Below are 19,602 nucleotides of genomic sequence, written 5' to 3' on the forward strand. Positions count from 1 at the left end.
CTGGCGCCATTTTTAAAGGGCTGCCAAGCCTGTGTTGACAGATCAAAACTGACCCCCCCCAACTGCAACAAATATAAAGTTTGACCCCTCCCCTCCCCTCCCCAACTATTCCAGCAAAGCCCGGATTACCCCTTTTCCAGTCCCAACTGACCTAAGTGCAGAATTCAACCTTTCCCCCCCCCCCCACTACACTGACAATGCAGAGTTGACCCCTTCCCCTCGCACCCCCTACTTAACTACAAATACCCCAACTCGGTAGTGCCAGCTTTCCCTGGATAGGAAAGTGAAGGCGCTGGAGCGCCGCACATCGATCGGAATGTCCGGAACTGCCGGTAAGATCGCTCCGGCTGCCATTTAAATAGGTGATTTGAATATTGAAATCCAGGTCCCTCTGCAGAGCAATGAATGTGCTGCCACGGAACTACTCCGCTTCTGGGAAGATCGGGCACAACATTCCCAGTGTCGGGCTCCATGGCGAACTTCTGCCCCCCCCCCCCCCACCATGGAGCCCGACGTTGGGAGCCCAACCAAATTCAGTCCTGAGTGCAAACCATAAGGAACTGCAGGACATATTTTCCTCTTTAAATTTAGCCAAAAAATATACACTGTGGCAGATTACTGCTGGAAAGTGCTAACAGACTATGGTGATGCAGCAAAGCCTCAAAGTTGGAGAACCAGGGTTGTTCCCTTTTCCGACATTGTTGGAAATTCTGATATTTGTGGGCGGGTGTATTATAATTAAATGCAAATGAGGGAAATATGTCATACTGTGTATCTCCCTCAGATATACTCTTAACAACATTAGATGCCATGGGTATCTGTAGGTGCCTGGCATCCAGTGTTGTTAGGGCTGTGCAGGGAGGAGTTTCAAAAGCTACAGATGAGTTTACAATGTAATTGACTGATATGCTGAAACCAGTAGAAGATGGAGGAGGAGGAGTAAATGTCTGCCCATTTGAAGCCACTGCCACTTTTCCTTTCTGTCTTTTTTTTTATTCTTTCATGGATGTGGGTGTCACTGGCCAGGCCAGTATTTATTGCCCATCCCTAATTGCCCCTGAGAAGGTGGTGGTGAGCTGCCTTCTTGAACTGCTGCAGTCCACGTGGTGCAGGTACACCCATGGTGCTATTAGGAAGGGAGTTCCAGGATTTTGACCTACCGACAGTGAAGGAACGGTGATACAGTTCCAAGTCAGGATGGTGTGTGGCTTGGAGGGGAACTTGCAGGTGGTGGTATTCCCATGCATTTGCTGCCCTTTTTCTTCCAGCTGGTAGAGGTCGCGGGTTTGGAAGGTGCTGTTGAAGGAGGCTTGGTGAGTTGCTGCAGTGCATCTTGTAAATGGTACTGCTGCCACTGTGCGTCAGTGATGGAGGGAATGAATGTTGAAGGTGGTGGATGGGGTGCCAATCAAGCGGGCTGCTTTTTCCTGGATGGTGTCGAGCTTCTTGAGTGTTGTTGGAGCTGCGCTCATCCAGGCAAGTGGAGAGTATTCCATCACAGTCCTGACTTGTGCCTGGTAGCTGATGGACAAGCTTTGGGGAGTCAGGAGATGAGTTACTCGCTGCAGAATTCCCAATCTCTGTCCTGCTCTTGTAGCCATGGTATTTTTATGGCTGGTCCACTTCTGGTCAATGGTAATCCCCAGGATGTTGATAGTGGGGGATTCAAGTGAGCGTCAAGGGGAGATTGTTAGATTGTCTCTTGTTGAAGATGGCCATTGCCTGGCACTTGTGAGGTATAAATGTTACTTGCCACTTATCAGCCCAAGCTTGAATGTTGTCCAGGTCTTGCTGCATATGGACATGGACTGCTTCAGTATCTGAGGAGTCGTGAATGGTGCTGAACATTGTGCAATCATCAGCTAATATCCCCACTTCTGACCTTCTAATGGAGGGAAGGTCATTGATGAAGCAGCTGAAGATGGTTGGGCCTAGGACACTACCCTGAGGAACACCTGCAGTAATGTCCATTAGAAGGTCAGAAGTGGGGATATTAGCTGATGATTGCACAATGTTCAGCACCATTCACGACTCCTCAGATACTGAAGCAGTCCATGGACTATGATTGACCTCCAATGACCACAACAATCTTCCTTTGGGCTAGGTACGACTCCAGCGGAAATTTTTCCCCCGATTCCCATTGACCAGTTTTGCTAGGGCTCCTTGAAGCCATACTCAGTCAAATGCTGCCTTGATGTCAAGGGCAGTCACTCTCACCTCACCTCTTGAGTTCAGCTCTTTTGTCCATATTTGGACTGACTGTAATGAGGTCAGGAGCTGAGTGGCCCTGGCGGAACCCAAACTGAGCGTCACTAAGCAGGTTATTTCTGAGCAAGTGCCACTCGATAGCACTGTCAACGACCCCTTCCATCACTTTGCTGATGATCAAGAGTAGACTGATAGGGCGGTAATTGGGTTGGATTTGTCCGGCTTTTTGTGTACAGGACATACTTGGGTAATTTTCCATTTTGTTGGGTAGATGCCAATGTTGTAGCTGTACTGAAACAGCTTGGCTAGAGGCGCGGTCAGTTCTGGAGCACAGGTCTTCAATACTATTGCCGGAATGTTGTCAGGCCCTTAGCCTATGCTGTATCCAGTGTCTTCAGTCATTTCTTGATATCACATGGAGCGAATCGAATTGGCTGAAGACTGGCATCTGTGATGCTGGGGACCTCAAAAGGAGGCTGAGATGGATCCATCCAATCAGCACTCTGGCTGAAGATGGATGTAAATGCTTCAGCTTTGTTTTTTGCACTGATGTGCTGGGCTCCCCCGTCATTGAGGATGGGGATATTTGTGGAGCATCCTCCTCCTGTTAGTTACTTAATTGTCCACCGCCATTCATGATTGGATGTGCAGAGCTTAGACCTGATCCATAGGTTGTGGGATCGCTTAGCCCTGTCTATTGCATGCTGCTTCCACTGTTTGGCTTGCATTTAATCCTGTGTTGTAGCTTCACGAGAGTGACACCTCATTTTGAGGTAGGCCTGGTGCTGCTCCTGGCATGCCCTCCTGCACTTTTAATTGAATCAGGTTTGCTACCTTGGCTTGATGGTAGTGGTAGAGTGGGGGATATACCGGACCATGAGGTTACAGATTGTGGTTGAATTCAATTCTGCTGCTGCTGATGACCCACAGCCCCTCATGGATGCCCAGTTTTGAGTTGCTAGATCTGTTTGAAATCTATCCCATTTAGCACATTGTTAGTGCCACATAACACAAATGGAGGATATCCTCAATGTGAAGACGAAACGTTATCTCCACAAGGACTGTGCCGTGGTCGTTCCTACAATACTGTCTGCGTCTGCAACAGGTAGATTGGTGAGGACGAGGTCCAGTAGTTTTTTCCCTCTTGTTGGTTCCCTCCCCACCTGCCACAGACCCAGTCTAACAGCTATGTCCTTTAGAACTCAGCCAGCTCAGTCAGTAGTAGTGCTACCGAGCCACTCTTGGTGATGGACATCGAGGTCCCCATCCAGAGTACATTCTGTGCCCTTGATCCCCTCAGTGCTTCTTCCAAGTGGTGTTCAACATGGAGGAGTATTAATTCATCAGCTGAGGGAGGTGGTGGCAGTAGGTGGTAATCAGCAGGAGGTTTCCTTGCCCATGTTTGACCTGATGCCATGAGACTTCATGGGATCTGGAGTCGATGATGAAGACTCCCAGGGCAACTCCCTATCGACTTTATACCACTGTGCCGCCACCTCTGGTGGGTCTGTTCTATCGGTGGGACAGGACATACCCAGGAAGTGTAATGGTGGTGTCTGGGACTTTGTCTGTAAGGTATGATTCTGTGAGTATGACTATGTTAGGCTGTCGCTTGTCTTGTCTGTGGGATGACTCTCCCAATTTTGGCACAAGCTCCCAGATGTTAGGAAGGAGGACTTTGCAGGGTTGACAGGCTGGGTGTGCCCTGTCTCTCTTTTAATCTGTTATCAGCTTGCACTTCCAGCATGTTATGGTGCAAAATAATTTTGAGTTGAAGGTTGCAGAATAAAGTCTGACTAACGGGGCAAACCTTGAGATACCCTGTTCCAGCAAAATCTGACCCAACCTCAACTGGGCAAATGAAATTCAGAAAATTACCACAGGATTCCTACAATCTGTTGAGGGCTAGAAGCAGCTGATCTAAAAACTGGAGGTAAAGACTCATACAGTGTCATATTTTGCAGAAAGGTTACTTTTAGGAAACCAGTTCCATCAGAGTTATAAAGATTTATGAGGAGTACAGAACTAATCTGATTAGTAATGTTTGTCATGTAGTAATATCCCATTTTAATTAAATTCAAAGCAAACTGCAAAATCTAATTTGTGCACAGGCTTATTTTCCTTTTGTTTGTATTTCCACTGCACCCCTTGTAACTTCTTTTCCTTCAAATTGAAGGAAAGATCAGAAACAATCACTGCAAAGTATTTGTACTTTAATGTGACAGATGAAATCTAGTCTATTTACTCCTCCTTAGGGCTTTAATATTCAAGTAATGAATGATGCAGATTGAAATATCACCCGACTCAGGAGCAGGTTTTATTTGTAGCTGTGATGTTGATTGTATCAGATTTTCTAATTGGCAGGTGTGTACAACCCAAGGTTTGCTGCATTTTTCAAGGACATATTTTCAATGATAGTCCCAAATTATATATCCTGGACAAACTGCTGACTAACAAAAGACAATGGCTGGAATTTTACGCCCCCCCCCACACCAACGAGCGGGCATACAATTGAGTGGGAGGTGGGGGGGGTGCCATTCTCGACCCTCTCGCGCCCTCTCTGCAATTTTACGCGGGGCGGTGGCAGCGGAAAATGACCTGCCCACCAATCAAGACCTTTCAGTGGCCAATTAACTGGCACTTAAGGACCTCCTCCTGCCGCCGCAGGTGCTTTACCCACAGCAGGCGGACAGCAAAGGCTTCAGGAACCCCGCCTGGTAAAACCAGGTGGCTTTCTTGTGCACTGGGCAGTGTGGCCTCCTGATCGGGCACCCTGTAACCAACGGACGGCCTCATACAAAGCCCCAACCACCCCCAATGCACAACACTCCCCCCGCCCCCATAACCGACTCCCTTGCCTCGCCGGGGCCCGACCGATTGTCCCCAGTGAGGCCCTAAAAACATACCTTAGTTCCGGGGCCGTCCTTCCTGTTGCCTCCGATGCCTGGATCTAGTCCCAGCAGTGGCCACTGCTCCTGGTCGCGCTGCTGGGACTAAGAGCCACCGGCCCGCTGATTGGCCAGCAGCTCCATTAGGCAGGACTTCCTGCCTCAAGGAGGTGGAAGTGCCACCCAAGACCAATTCAGGGCCTGGGGAGCGAAAAATCCCGGCCTGGCTCCCCAGGCCCAGTGGAGGCGGGCTCACCACCGACGTTTTGGCCGGAGGGCAGGGCCTCCCACCCAACGGAAAATTCCAGCCAATGCATCAAAGAACCAATAGATATTGAAGGTGCAATTTATTAACTTCACTAGGGGGATAAAAATAATTTTATGTAGTTTTTGAATAATAGGATAGCAAAAATGAAAATATGCATTAAGTGCTATGTGGAAGATACATGTGATACAGCAGACTAGCTAAGTCTATCTTGTTTCGTACTGCCATGAGGTGTAGCTGTCTGGAACGCATCTGAAGGAAAGCAGAAGATAAACCTGCTGGTTGCCTGTGGTGTTAGATCTGGCTGCATGCAATATCTGATGGGCATGAGCTGTGCAATAGTTCATTGCCATTATCAAAAACATAGCACCAGGCTCTGTTGTTTTAGTTTGTTGCTGGCAGATCACAGTGTGTGCAGCACTATCTGAGAAGAGTTTACAGCATTTTCAGAAGTGTAACTGACCTTTAATTGACCTAAAGCTGCTACCTTTCTCTGAGCTCCATAAAGGGATTTAAGGACATAGTTCCCTGTTTTCTGATCCAAAGCCTGTTACATGAAGGTGAAAATGGCATTTCCACAGAAGTTTGAAGTTTGTCACTGTAATATATTCTGGTGGCACAAGCAGACAAAATGGACACCAAGCATGGCCAGTTCAAGGAAGTGATAGTTTACATCATTGCATCATCACGTCATTACGTCATTAGTATAATAAACAAATACATTACAGTGCTTACCCATTCAAAAGAAATGTTTCTTTTTGTTTCTCTACAATAAACTATATCTAAAAATAAAGTTTGATAACCGGGTTATGAAGTCTTTCTAATCTCCTTACAGGTTTTGGTGTAAAGTCAGGTTTGGGAATGCTTGGTTTTGGTTCAGTACTTGAAGATGATCCTGTTTCTTTCTCAGAAATCGGTACTTCAGACAGCAAGGTCTGAACTGGTTCAAATTCTGGCATGAGCTCATGATCCAGCAGCACAGGGCGGCACAGTGGCGCAGTGGTTAGCACCGCAGCCTCACAGCTCCAGCGACCTGGGTTCAATTCTGGGTACTGCCTGTGTGGAGTTTGCAAGTTCTCCCTGTGTCTGCGTGGGTTTTCTCCGGGTGCTCCGGTTTCCTCCCACATGCCAAAAGACTTGCAGGTTGGTAGGTAAATTGGCCATTATAAGTTGTCACTAGTATAGGTAGGTGGTAGGGAAATATAAGGACAGGTGGGGATGTGGTAGGAATATGCGATTAGTGTAGGATTAGTATAAATAGGTGGTTGATGGTCGGCACAGACTCGGTGGGCCGAAGGGCCTGTTTCAGTGCTGTATCTCTAAAAAAAAATCATGTTCACGTTTAGGTTCATTCCTTGCCAGGATCAAGTGACCTACATGGACTTTTCTCACTTTTCCCTCAATTTCAACCAAGTATCTTTTGGTTCCACATACTCCTACTACATTCCCACTCCCATTTGTGTGACTTATGAGGGGAACTCAAAACACATTTCGCCTGAAACTGCATTCTCTCTTGTTTGTGTTGAACTGATGTTTTTGACTGAGCTCTTTGTAGGACCAGACTTAAACGTGTCCTTAATGGTCTCTTCATCAAATCTCAGCAGGAACTCTTTGAAATGGTCCAGTTGGCCCTGGACATGATTGCAAAGGAGCTTTAGGTGGCTTATTGCTACCCAATGATTCTAGATCACAGTCTAGACCAGGCCAATAAACAAAACCTCTATCTATGAATTTCGTACTGACTCTATCTGTGTGCTCAGTATGGAGTTCTGCCAGAATCCTATCTCTCAAAGAACTAGGTATCACCACTCTATTACCCCACTTAATGCAGCTTGAGGGGAACAAGTGTGGGTCTAAGACTAGTGTTTTAAACCTGAATAAAGGTAATAATTACAAGGGTATGAAGGCAGGGCAAGCTAAAGTGAACTGGGGAACTAGGTTAAAAAGTAAGACAGTAGAGATGCAGTGGCAGATTTTTAAGGAGATATTTAATAATTCACAGCAAAGATTTAGCCCAGTGAAAAAGAAAGATTGTTTGAGAAGGATGCATCATCCATAGCTAAATAAAGAAGTTAAGGACAGTATCAAATTTAAAGAAACACTGTACAAATATGGAAAGATTAGTGGTAGGTCAGACGATTGGACAGATTTTAAGAACCAGCAAAGGATGACAAAAGAAAATAATTAAGAGGGAGGAAGTGGAGTATGAGAGAAAACTAGCTAGTAATATAAAAACAGATAGTAAGAGTTTCTACAAGTATTTCAATAGGAAAAGAGTAATGTTAGGAGAGTGCTTCTATTTTTTATAAAATATGTTTTTAAGGACATGGTTAAATTATGGACATTGATTCATCTGGAAGCTTGAAGAGATGCTGAACTTTGTGTTTTTTTAAAAGAGGTCACCAGAAGCCTTCCTGGACTTGGCTTGTAAACAAGCCCTTACTGGAAGGCAACTGTTTTCAAATAAAATACCAGCAGGGAGCTTGGTTTTTGCCTTGGAGAAGATGTTTACAGGTGACAGGTCAAGATTTATAGAGGTCAGGAAGCTTGACTTCTGGAATGTTTTTGGTTTCACTTTGAATTGTTAAAAAGACAGTCAGTTTTTGCCTGCCAAGAAATCCCAGCTCATCTCTTTCCGTCTTTTGGAAAGAAACCCTGCATATCCAGTGTGTCAGTCTCCTCTTTCCTCCTGTATTTGAAGAAACCCTGTGTATTGAATGTGTGGGAGCTGAAACCCCTGTCGCCACATTTCTGCTGTAAGGCCTATCGGAAGCCTCCGTAGCTGTATTTCTTGGAAAGCCTACTCAAACTGATCTTCAACATCGCCTGTAAAGAACTGTTCTAGGAAGATCCCAGTGACAGCTGTCCATACGCATTTGGGACGCCAAACCAAAACAAAGGACATCGTTACACATCTCTTTTTTTCTTCAAGAATAAGCAAGTATTCAACCAAAGTGGGTTTTTTGTCTTTTTTTTTGTAACTGCACTCTAAAACCAAAATCCCTTTTATGTTATGGTTAACCAATATATGTGTGTGTGTGTTTGCGGGCTGAATTATATTCGGGCACCGCACTGCACAGCAGCGCCCTTTAAACTTAGCGGGGTACCCGAATTTAGTGATATTACGCGCAGGGGCTCATTAGCATCACTGCGCCGAACTGTCCTCCCCCCCACCCCCCCAATTACAATGAGAGAGTTTTTGACAGCTGTGTAACAAGTGCTTGGGCCCTATTTAAAGCGCCCCAGCACCTGTTTCCTGACAGCTGTCAAAAAAATACTTACCTGACTGCTAAAGAGTGGAGCTGCTGTCAATCTGGCAGCAAAGCAGAAAGTGCTGGAGAAACTCAGCAGGTCTGGCAGCATCTGTGGAGAGAGAAGCAGAGTTAACTTGACCAAGTTCACAGACTTAAAAGTTAATGCTGCGTCTGTCTCCACAGATGCTGCCTGACCTGCTGAGTTACCCCAGCACTTTCTGCTTTGCTGCCACATACTTACCCTGCTGTGTCCCAGTATCCTATGAAGTTGCGATCCTCTTCTTCCACTCAAGTGTAACATTCCTTCTTGTAGGCGTGCCACACCTGGGTGAATAAACTTAATTTTGCACATTCCAGGACATGAGACTTAAATATACCACAAAAGGCAAATATACAACAGAAATAAAACCATAATTTAAGAATAATTGCCTACTATGAGCATCTAATCATCTGACTGTGAAAAACCGCAGACTAACACGCATTTGGAATCTGTATTCATTTCTCTGCTAACTGTTATGTGAAAATACATGTGACTGCAATTATACGATCTGTGTTTTAAAAAAAAAGGAAAATATGTTCATATTCTAGCTGCATTGCCAACTAGAAATGTTATACCAATAACTATGATCAGCTGCTGCAGAAGCAAAGTGCCCGTGAACATTTGTTGATGTGTAATAGTTGAAAAACCATGACAACAGCACAGATTTCCTCACCAGTCCTGCATTGGTTTTCAAACATGTGCAAGACAAACCTTGCAGCCAGATGTTACAGCAGTTACATGATGGAGTCAGCTTTGCATTTAAAGGACCACAGCAAAAGCCGAGGATGGCAGAGGGTTCTCTAGGGTGGCCCCACAGTGCAGCGAAGCCTCCCTGCTCACTCTCCTCCAGGCTGTGCGGACAAAGTAGGAGGTCCTTTTCACCAGCAATGGTAATAAGAGACCCTCCCATCTGCACAAGGCAGTCTGGCTGGAGATGGCAGAGGAGATGAATAGCCGTGGGGTCATCCGCCGTCAAAGGGTTCAATGCCGGAAGGGGATGAGCGAGCACTCTTCCAGCCAGCCAGGTCCCGCTAGGCCTCCTGTGCACAGGGTATGTGCGTCAAAGTCATCCACAGCCAAAGGGCAATCAAATTAGCAGCCTTCCTCCAGTCAGGCTGCTAGCGCAGAGGTTGCACCAAGAAGAGGCAACCTCTCCGTTTACAGAGAACACACTGACACAAATGGGAATGCCCTTCAGGAGAGCCAACGTATGTAATAACATAAAAGCAAAATACTGCGGATGCTGGAAATCTGAAATAAAAACAAGAAATGCTGGAAACACTTAGCAGGTCTGGCAGCATCTGTGGAAAGAGAAGCAGAGTTAGCGTTTCGGGTCAGTGACCCTTCGGAACTGACAAATATTAGAAAAGTCACAGGTTATAAGCAAGTGAGGTGGGGTTGGGGCAAGAGATAACAAAGGAGAAGGTGTAGATTGGACAAGGCCACATAGCTGACCAAAAGGTCATGGAGCAAAGGCAAACAATATGTTAATGGTGTGTTGAAAGACAAAGCATTAGTACAGAAAAGGTGTTAACGCACTGAATATTGAACAGCAGCAAGTGCAAACATGAAAAAAAAATAGTGGGTAAGCAAACTGAACAAACTAAGATGAAATGAAATAAATGCAAAAAAAGATTGTAAAAAATGTAAAAAAGAAAAAAGAAAAGCAACTAAAAATGAAAGTAAAATGGGGGGCTGTCATGCTCTGAAATTATTGAACTCAATGTTCAGTCCGGCAGGCTGTAGTGTGCCTAATCGGTAGATGAGATGCTGTTCCTTGAGCTTGCGTTGATGTTCACTGGAACACTGCAGCAATCCCAGGACAGAGATGTGTGCATGAGAGCAGGGGGGAGTGTTGAAATGGCAAGCAACCAGAAGCTCAGGGTCCTGCTTGCGGACTGAGCGGAGGTGTTCCGCAAAGCGGTCACCCAGTCTGCGCTTGGTCTCCCCAATGTAGAGGAGACCACATTGTGAGCTGTGAATACAGTATACTACATTGAAAGAAGTACAAGTAATGTATATAATAATATCTTGCCATGCCACCATTACTCAAGAGCCTCTCCACGGATGCAGTGACATGGGCATTGGCTCAGTCAGCTGCTGTCTTTAATGGTTTACACAAGGATGCTGCAGATGTGGACTGGTGCACAGTAGGTGAACGAGGGTAATGTGTAGCTTGCAGAGCTCATGTCGTTTCCTATGGTGCAGACAGCCTTTGTCTGATAAGCCACTTCTGTAGATCCCTACCTCACTGCTAGCCCTACGTGCAGAGCCTGGGTGCCATCTGCCCTCCCATGCGTCTTTCATGTTGTGGTTCTTCAGCGTCCTCACAGTCCAAGGAGGAATCCTGTTGACATCCCTCCTCATCATGCCAGGCCCGGCCCCTATTGGGTGCATAGTTGTGCAGAGCAGCAAAGAAAGGGGCTGGCCTTTTCGTCCCATAGTACAGGGCACCACCCTATCCATACAGGCATTGGAGGTGCTCTTTCAGCATGCTGATCTCCTGTTCAATGGTGGCTCTTGTAGCTCAGTGGCTGGCATTGTATCCCTCCTCTGCAGCAGTGGTGGAGTCTCTCACTGGTGTCGGGAGCCATATCTGCAATGGATAACCCTTATGTCCAAGAAGCCAGCCCTCCATCTGAGCCAGTTCAGTGAACAGCGGTGGCAGTTGGGACAGGCGCAGGTCCCAGGTGTCATGGCAGCTGCCTGAGAAGCGGTCACAGATTTGCATGAAGCATCTGCAGTGATCACATACCAGCTTCACCTAGATTGAGAGGATTCCTTTAATGGTGAGATCTGCAGGTGTTAGCCTGGCGGCAGGCCTGATGGCCACATGAGTGCAGTTTAAGAATATTACAACCTATGGTTCTCCGGCAATGGTACCGAAACCGATGGCCCTCTGGGCCTGGCTGTGAGAGTCTTTCCTGAAGCGGACATACTCACTGGCCCTCCGATGCAGGGCACTGGTGACCTCCCTGATGCAGCGGTGCACTGCTGACTGTGTGACCCCACAAAGGTCTCCGGTGGGCCCCTGAAAAGCTGCATAGGCGTCAAGCTTGAGTACCACTGCCACTATGAGGACCAAAGGCATAGAATGTCCACCGAAGCCCATGGGCTGCAAGTCATCCTTGAGCAGGGCACAGACGTGTCACCACCCTCTCTACATGCGCAAGCGCCTCTGACACTGGTGCTCTGACATCCAATGGCATGTCATGTGGGGCCTGTAGATGCAAGGTAACCGTAATGGCAAGCTCCCCTTGGGGGCTGCTGCTCACGACCAGGGGCCTCTACGTGGATCACACCTGTCTGTTGATTTTGCCTCTGGTGCATATAGATCCTCAGGAGCGGAGGATCACGCAATGTAGGATGAGCCATTCCTATTTCCATGTGATAAATAAAGTTGAACCCTTCATGTATTTGAAGGTTCCTAACAGGGCAGGGATTGGTGTTGACAGGTACATCAGCTGCTTTCATGGATCAACTATGTGGCGTGCCATGGCATGCCCATCTTGGTCAACACTCAGAGTGGCACAGCATGACCACATCAAGATCATACCGGCTGAATCGATTGCCCCCACCATCCATATAACCTTAATGCTCCTGCCCTTTCTGGCACCCTTTCCACACACAGGGTGCCTGGAGTGCCATTGCTCCTTCACAAACACAAACAAACGCAGTGCGTACACTGTTTACGGAGGGAGGGTACACAGTACCTCCCTTCATGCCTGCAGAGCTTTCCCTCCAGTAATCCCAGTCCCCCTCTCCCCTTTAAGAATGCAGAGCTGCGAGCCCTATAATTCCCCCCTCCTCCCTTCCAGTATGCAGAGTGTGACCCCTGTAATCCCCCCTCCCTCCTCCCTTTATGAATGCAGAGTGAGACCCCTGAAAACGGAACTTACCTTCTGTCACGAAACCTTCTACCTCCGATGACCTGCCGGCTTTTCTATTCATGAACAGGATGGCACGTTCAAAGTAAAATCAGAAAGTGTGCAGGGAGAGATGGTGGGCTGCATAATCTGCAGAGGTAATTACCATTTAACATAATGTCATTGGGGTGCTACCGCCGCAAAGGTCTCCCCGCCGCCGGTAATTTGCGGCGGGCCCTTCTCAACATCGCGGGTTGAGGCGGGCCTCTCCCCACACAATTTTACCAGCCCCCATGCCGCGACCCGCATGTCAAGGGGCCGGTAAAATTCAGCCCTGCATGTGTATGTGTGTGTGTATGTGTGACAGAAATGGCGCATCCAATGTCCAATACAGGTCCAAAGTCCTGCCCTTTCAGGTGGATGTAAAAGATCCCATGGCACTATTTTCAGGAAGGGGAGTTCTTCATGCCCTAGCCGATATTTAATCCTCAACCAACATCATTAAAACAGATTATCTGCACATTATCTCAGTACTGTTTATGGACTCTTGCTGTGTGCAACTTGGCTGCTGTGTTTCCTACATTACAACAGTGACGACACTTCAAAAGTATTTCATTGGTTGTAAAGTGCTTTGGAACATCCTAAGGTTGTGAAAGGCATTCTATGAATGCAAGTCTTTTCTTTCTTTCACTGCTGAAAAAAACTAATACTGGATTTTCATCTGATCATTCAATAGATGGATTCAGTAGTTTCTCCCTATGGGTGGTTTTGTTCATTTTATAACTTAAAATGGGAAAAAAGATTAAACATTTTTTGAAATAAATTTATTTTAATGGCAAAGAATGCAAACTCTGATCGGAACCAACTCTGTGAAATAAAGCATCCTACTAAAGATATTGAAATCTATACATTTTTAAAAGGGAAAAGTAGTATAAATTCATGAGTTGCTATCATTCCCGCTTGTAAATGTTTTATGTAGCTCCAAGCAGACTTTCATCTGATAAATTACTGTTAAGCTAATATCCACTAGCCATTTTTGATCCATTTTGCTGATAAGACATGACATTCCAATGGCATAAAATCTGCTTGCTTAATGAAGCTTTAATTTTAACTAGAGAATACTCATCTGATAGTCAACAATAGCTTTAAAGTTCATTATACAATGAAGCCCTTCCTCAGATATAGGCAACCTGCTGAGCAATGACTTAACTGAATTTGATTGCACCAGTGTCATTGAGTGACCTACCAGTGTCATCCTGTGACCCTCAGCATCATTCAGTGACTCATCAGCACCATTCTGTATTGGTTTAAATGTCAGCAGCAATCAAAGTAGCATTAATTCAGCAAAATCATGATCACCATTGATTTGGACATAGATTACACAGGATTACATGGAATATACGGCCCAGAAACAGGCCACTTGATCCAAACAGTCCATGTCAGCGTTTATGCTCCAATCGAGTCACCTCCCATCTTTGCTCATCCATCATTGTAACCCTTTACTCCCTTCTCCCTCAGATGTTTGTCTGGCCTCCCCTTAAATACATGGGAGGACTTAATTGACTTTTTCTGTGAGGATCAGCACAAAAGTCCCAGGAAATTATAACATGACGTAAGTAATGGCATAAATCACTCATGCGATAATTTCCTGCAATTTCTGTCTCATAATAATGGAGTACAGCCATGATGCACCATCAATACGGTACAAATTTTCAGAAACATTCAGGCCAATATTCCAACCATAACCATGGCAATCTATTATCCTTCGTCCTTCACTATTCATTCTTCACAGCTCCTTATCTTTGGATTGTCTGCAAATCTAAACACATGCACATGCTTGCACAGTGTGTCTATGTATATATCGTACCTATGTCTATGTCTGTATAAAAACATTAATTTTATAAATATTTAGAAAAAAAGAATATTGGTCCCAAAACAAACCCCTGACAAACAGTATTGCTTACATCCTTCGAGCCCAAAACACACCCTTTAACCATTACTTTCTGATTTGTATCCTTTAACTATCTATCCCAACAACACTCAAGAAGCTCGACACCATCCAGGACAAAGCAGCCCACTTGATTGGCACCCCATCCACAAACATTCACTCTCTCCACCACCGACACACAGTGGCAGCAGTGTGTACCATCTACAAGATGCACTGCAGCAACACACCAAGGCTCCTTAGACAGCATCTTCCAAACCCGCGACCTCTACTAACTAGAAGGACAAGTGCAGCAGATGCATGGGAACACCACCACCTGCAAGTTCCTCTCCAAGTCACGCACATCCTGACTTGGAACTATATCGCCGTTCCTTCACTGTCGCTAAGTCAAAATCCTGGAACTCCCTTCCTAACAGCACTGTGGGTGTACCTACCTCACATGGACTGCAGCGGTTCAAGAAGGCAGCTCACCACCACCTTCCTAAGGGCAATTAGGGATGGGCAATAAATGCTGGCCTAGCCAGTGACACCCACATCCCATGAATGAATTTTTAAAAAGCAATTTTCTATCCAGATGCAACATTCATTTTAAACCTTATGTCTTAATTTGAACAAGTCATCTATGTGGTACCTTATCAAACAGCTTTTGAAAATCCGTATACTGTACACAAAATCCACTGCATTTCCTTTATGAATACGTTCCACTATTTACTCAAACGTCAGTGTTTAATTTGTCCCGCCTACTTAACTTTTACAAATCTGTGCTAGTTGTCCTGAATTAACCCACATCTTTCTAGGCGAAAATCAGTTTTATCCTGTATCATTGCCTCTAGAAGCTTACCCACTACTGAGGTTAGGCTATTTAGCCCACAGTTACCTAGCTTATCTCTTATTCACTTTTTTAACAGAGGTGATATATTTGCAACCTTCCAGGCCAGTGGCACAATTTCCATGCCCAAGGGTGTCTGAAAGATTGTTGTTAGAGCCTTTTCTATTTACTCTATAACTTCCATCAGTATTCTAGGATGCATGTTGTCAGGGTCCAGGACCTATTCTACTTTGAATTCCACCATATTTTTTCACTACTACTTTCTTTCCTATAGATATCCCATCTGATGGCTACATCCAAGAGTTTACAACTCTTTTGTTCTCACTATCACACTTTTCTATGGAAACGGAGGTAAAGTATTTGTTTAGTATCCCTCCATTCCTTCGTCATCCATTAGCATAGTTACGTAAGTATGAGTAGATCAGCTTATTACATGTCTTGCAATCTTATAATATATTGTATGATATATTATAATATCTTAATGATCTTCCCAGGCACAAATTAAAGTACAAACACAGGAGAAGGAAGCATCTTCATCTGGCTACAGACCTATTTCTATTTAAATAAAAAAAGAAACTGAAGGGATGGTATATCTTCCTAATGTGAGGGATGGGTGGAAATCACTTTCATTTTCCCTTCCTCAGTGCACTTGACCTTCCGTGTGCCCGCCCTGTGCTTTATTTTAGCAACTCTTTCTTTTAGCTATGCGGTGCTCTCTTTCACTCACATATACAATTGTGCACGGGGGATTATCTTGCTGCGGTTAAACAATTGTTTATATTCAGCCACATTGCTAGTTCCATTAAGATTAGCCTAATTTGCAGCTACTAACAGATGGGCAGAGTGTCCCATCTGTTTAGGATCTGAGTTTTTCTAACTATAAAAAAGAATGCAAAACTTGAGAGGCCAAATAAATTTGCATCTTTTATTCTCTTGGGAATATTTGTCTGAGAGTACTTTGCATTGCTAAAAGGCCTGCTTGAATAAGTATGTCTAAATTCAGAACTTTTATTCAGTAGCTTCCTCTAAACATAAAGAATAGCACAATCTTTCCAAAATTTGCCAATATGGTATTAATTCATTATTTGTTAGATGAAAGAACCATTTTTAATTTAAACACTACATAGGATTGGTCACTTAAGTTCTCTTCCAGATGAGTGCATGTGCATGTATATACATATCTATATCGATATATCTATCTCTCTATAATAGCTATCTGTCAGTATCTATCTGTATATCCATCTGTATCTATCTATCTATCCATATGTATCTATCCATCTGTATGTATCTACTTGCGTATATGTATCTATCTGCATGAAATAAGAACAAATCTCAAAATACAAAGGATTCATTTTTCATGTCAGTGCAAATAATATTTTGAGAATCTGCTGAAATTGCAAGACACTTATCTTATATCTTTGGCCTCCTTGTCTCGAGAGACAATGGGTAAGCGCCTGGAGGTGGTCAGTGGTTTGTGCAGCAGCGGCTATAAAGGCCAGTTCTAGAGTGACAGACTCTTCCACAGGTGCTGCAGATAAAATTGATTGTCGGGGCTGTTGCACAGTTGGTTCTCTCCTTGCGCTTCTGTCTTTTTTCCTGCCAACTGCTAAGTCTCTTCCACTCGCCACGCTTTAGCCCCGCCTTTATGGTTGCCCGCCAGCTCTGGCGATCGCTGGCAACTGACTCCCACAACTTGTGATCAATGTCACAGGACTTCATGTCGAGTCTGCAGACGTCTTTAAAGCGGAGCCATGGACGGCCAGTGGGTCTGATACCAATGGCGAGCTTGCTGTACAATGTGTCCTTGGGGATCCTGCCATCTTCCATGCGGCTCACATGGCCAAGCCATCTCAGGCGCCACTGGCTTAGTAGGGTGTATATGCTGGGGATGTTGGCTGCCTCGAGGACTTCTGTGTTGGAGATACGGTCCTGCCACCTGATGCCAAGGATTCTCCGGAGGCAGCGAAGATGGAATGAATTGAGAAGTCGCTCTTGGCTGACGTACGTTGTCCAGGCCTTGCTGCCGTAGAGCAAAGTACTGAGGACACAGGCTTGATACACTCGGACTTTTGTGTTCTGTGTCAGTGCGCCATTTTCCCACACTCTCTTGGCCAGTCTGGACATAGCAGAGGAAGCCTTTCCCATGCGCTTGTTTAATTCTGCATCGAGAGACAGGTTACTGGTGATAGTTGAGCCTAGGTAGGTGCCATTGATTCTCTAACCAGCGGAAAAGCCCCTGGGAAGGACGGCATTACCCCTGAAATCATCAAGAGTGCCAAGCCTGCTATACTTTCAGCTCTGCATGAACTGCTTTGCCTGTGCTGGGATGAGGGAGCAGTACCACAGGACATGCGCGATGCCAATATCATCACCCTCTATAAGAACAAGGGTGACCGCGGTGACTGCAACAACTACTGTGGAATCTCCCTGCTCAGCATAGTAGGGAAAGTCTTCGCTCGTGTCACTTTAAACAGGCTCCAGAAGCTGGCTGAGCGTGTCTATCCTGAGACACAGTGTGGCTTTCGAGCAGAGATCCACCATTGACATGCTGTTCTCCCTTTGCCAGCTACAGGAGAAATGCCGTGAACAACAGATGCCCCTCTACGTTGCTTTCATTGATCTCACCAAAGCCTTTGACCTCGTCAGCAGAAGTGGTCTCTTCAGACTACTAGAAAAGATTGGATACCCACCAAAGCTACTAAGTATCATCACCTCATTCCATGACAATGTGAAAGGCACAATTCAGCATAGCGGCACCTCATTAGACCCCTTTCCTATCCTGAGTGACGTGAAACAGGGCTGTGTTCTCGCACCTACACTGTTTGGGATCTTCTCCCTGCTACTCTCACATGCATTCAAGTCCTCAGAAGAAGGAATTTTCCTCCACACAAGATCAGATGGCAGGTTGTTCAGCCTTGCCCATCTAAGAGCGAAGACCAAAGTACGGAAAGTCCTCATCAGGGAACTCCTCTTTGGTGACGATGCTGCATTAACATCTCACACTGAAGAGTGTCTGCAGAGACTCATCGACAGCTTTGCGGCTGCCTGCAATGAATTTGGCCTAACCATCAGCCTCAAGAAAACAAACATTATGGGACAGGACGTCAGAAATGCTCCATCTATCAATATCGGCGACCACACTCTGGAAGTAGTTCAAGAGTTCACCTACCTAGGCTCAACTATCACCAGTAAGACACTTAATATCCTCGCTTATTCCCACTGGTCATGAGAACAGAAAAATGTGGTTATGATCAATGCTGCCTGTCTTTAAAGTGATATATTTATAATATATGGCGGGGAAGGATGAGGTATAACAGTACTAAGCAATGGAAATTTTCCCTTTCTTGCACCTTATCAATCATTCTTGAGGTAAACATAGTTCCTTTTACAATTAAGCTCAATAGCGGGACCCATTTATTACATCAACGTGTGACAATTCCATTTCCGAGGTCACTTTGAAAGATTGTTTGAATGAGATTAACTGATTAAGATCACAATGGATAGTTTTATCCAGCAGAATTCTATGCAATGGGAAGTTGATTGAATCTGTCCAAACATATTTTGTGTAGGATTCTTCATCAACCATCATCGAGACGAGACTTCCATTCTACCCCTGCGAGCGGAATTTGGAGACCATTTGGAAATGACTTTGTCAAAATGTGATGTGCAGTTTGATTAAATTGTAAAAGCAAAAAGTGTGTTCCGTGTTACGAGATAACGTGTACAATAGTTTGTCATGGTGTGCCAGATTAGAAAGTGCAATCATTTTTATTTGGTGGCATGATGGCATTAACAATGAAATAAAACACAGGATACAAAATGGACTGGCTTAATCTTTACTAATGAGAGCAATCTTTCTCTCCTTTTGTACTTGGTTTAACTGACAAGGGTAAAGTAATTGCGACTGGAATTTTCTTTCTCGATACATTCATTACCCATTTTTTATACTGAGTTGAAACAGCTTTGAAGCTGTGTCCATTTTAAGACACATTTTATCCCAGATTTTTCCAGTTTTCAATATTTTTCTTTCCTTTTCACTTGTCAGGCTAGTTTCTAAGCAATGAACAGTCCTCCTGTACTGGCTTTTTAAAAACATTTCTATAGTGGTTTCTGGATATTTTATTGTGAATAACAAACTTTAACAAGCTAATGTACCATTCATTTCTTCACAAGACTAAAACTGACTGAATGCATAAAACGTTATGAATAAAGAAGCATTTATATAATTGAGCCTGGAACACAATTCCATTTCTCCAAAGCACAGTTGTATCGCAGGTGCAAATTTACATTTGACAATTATTTTGCAT

General features: G+C 44.9%; 1 long non-coding RNA gene across 2 annotated transcripts; it reads left to right on the plus strand.

The window, feature by feature from the left end:
* Positions 1-253: 253 nt before the first annotated feature.
* Positions 254-19,099, plus strand: LOC137383687 (uncharacterized). 2 transcript variants are annotated; one of them, XR_010977437.1, is made up of 3 exons: positions 254-332; positions 15,570-15,646; positions 18,865-19,099. It is a non-coding gene; the product is annotated as an uncharacterized lncRNA (long non-coding RNA). The 2 variants fall into 2 exon arrangements; XR_010977436.1 differs by having other exon boundaries at positions 279-362.
* Positions 19,100-19,602: the final 503 nt, after the last annotated feature.

Source organism: Heterodontus francisci, chromosome 24 (assembly GCF_036365525.1).
Source record: "Heterodontus francisci isolate sHetFra1 chromosome 24, sHetFra1.hap1, whole genome shotgun sequence".
Classification (NCBI taxonomy): Eukaryota; Metazoa; Chordata; class Chondrichthyes; order Heterodontiformes; family Heterodontidae; genus Heterodontus; species Heterodontus francisci.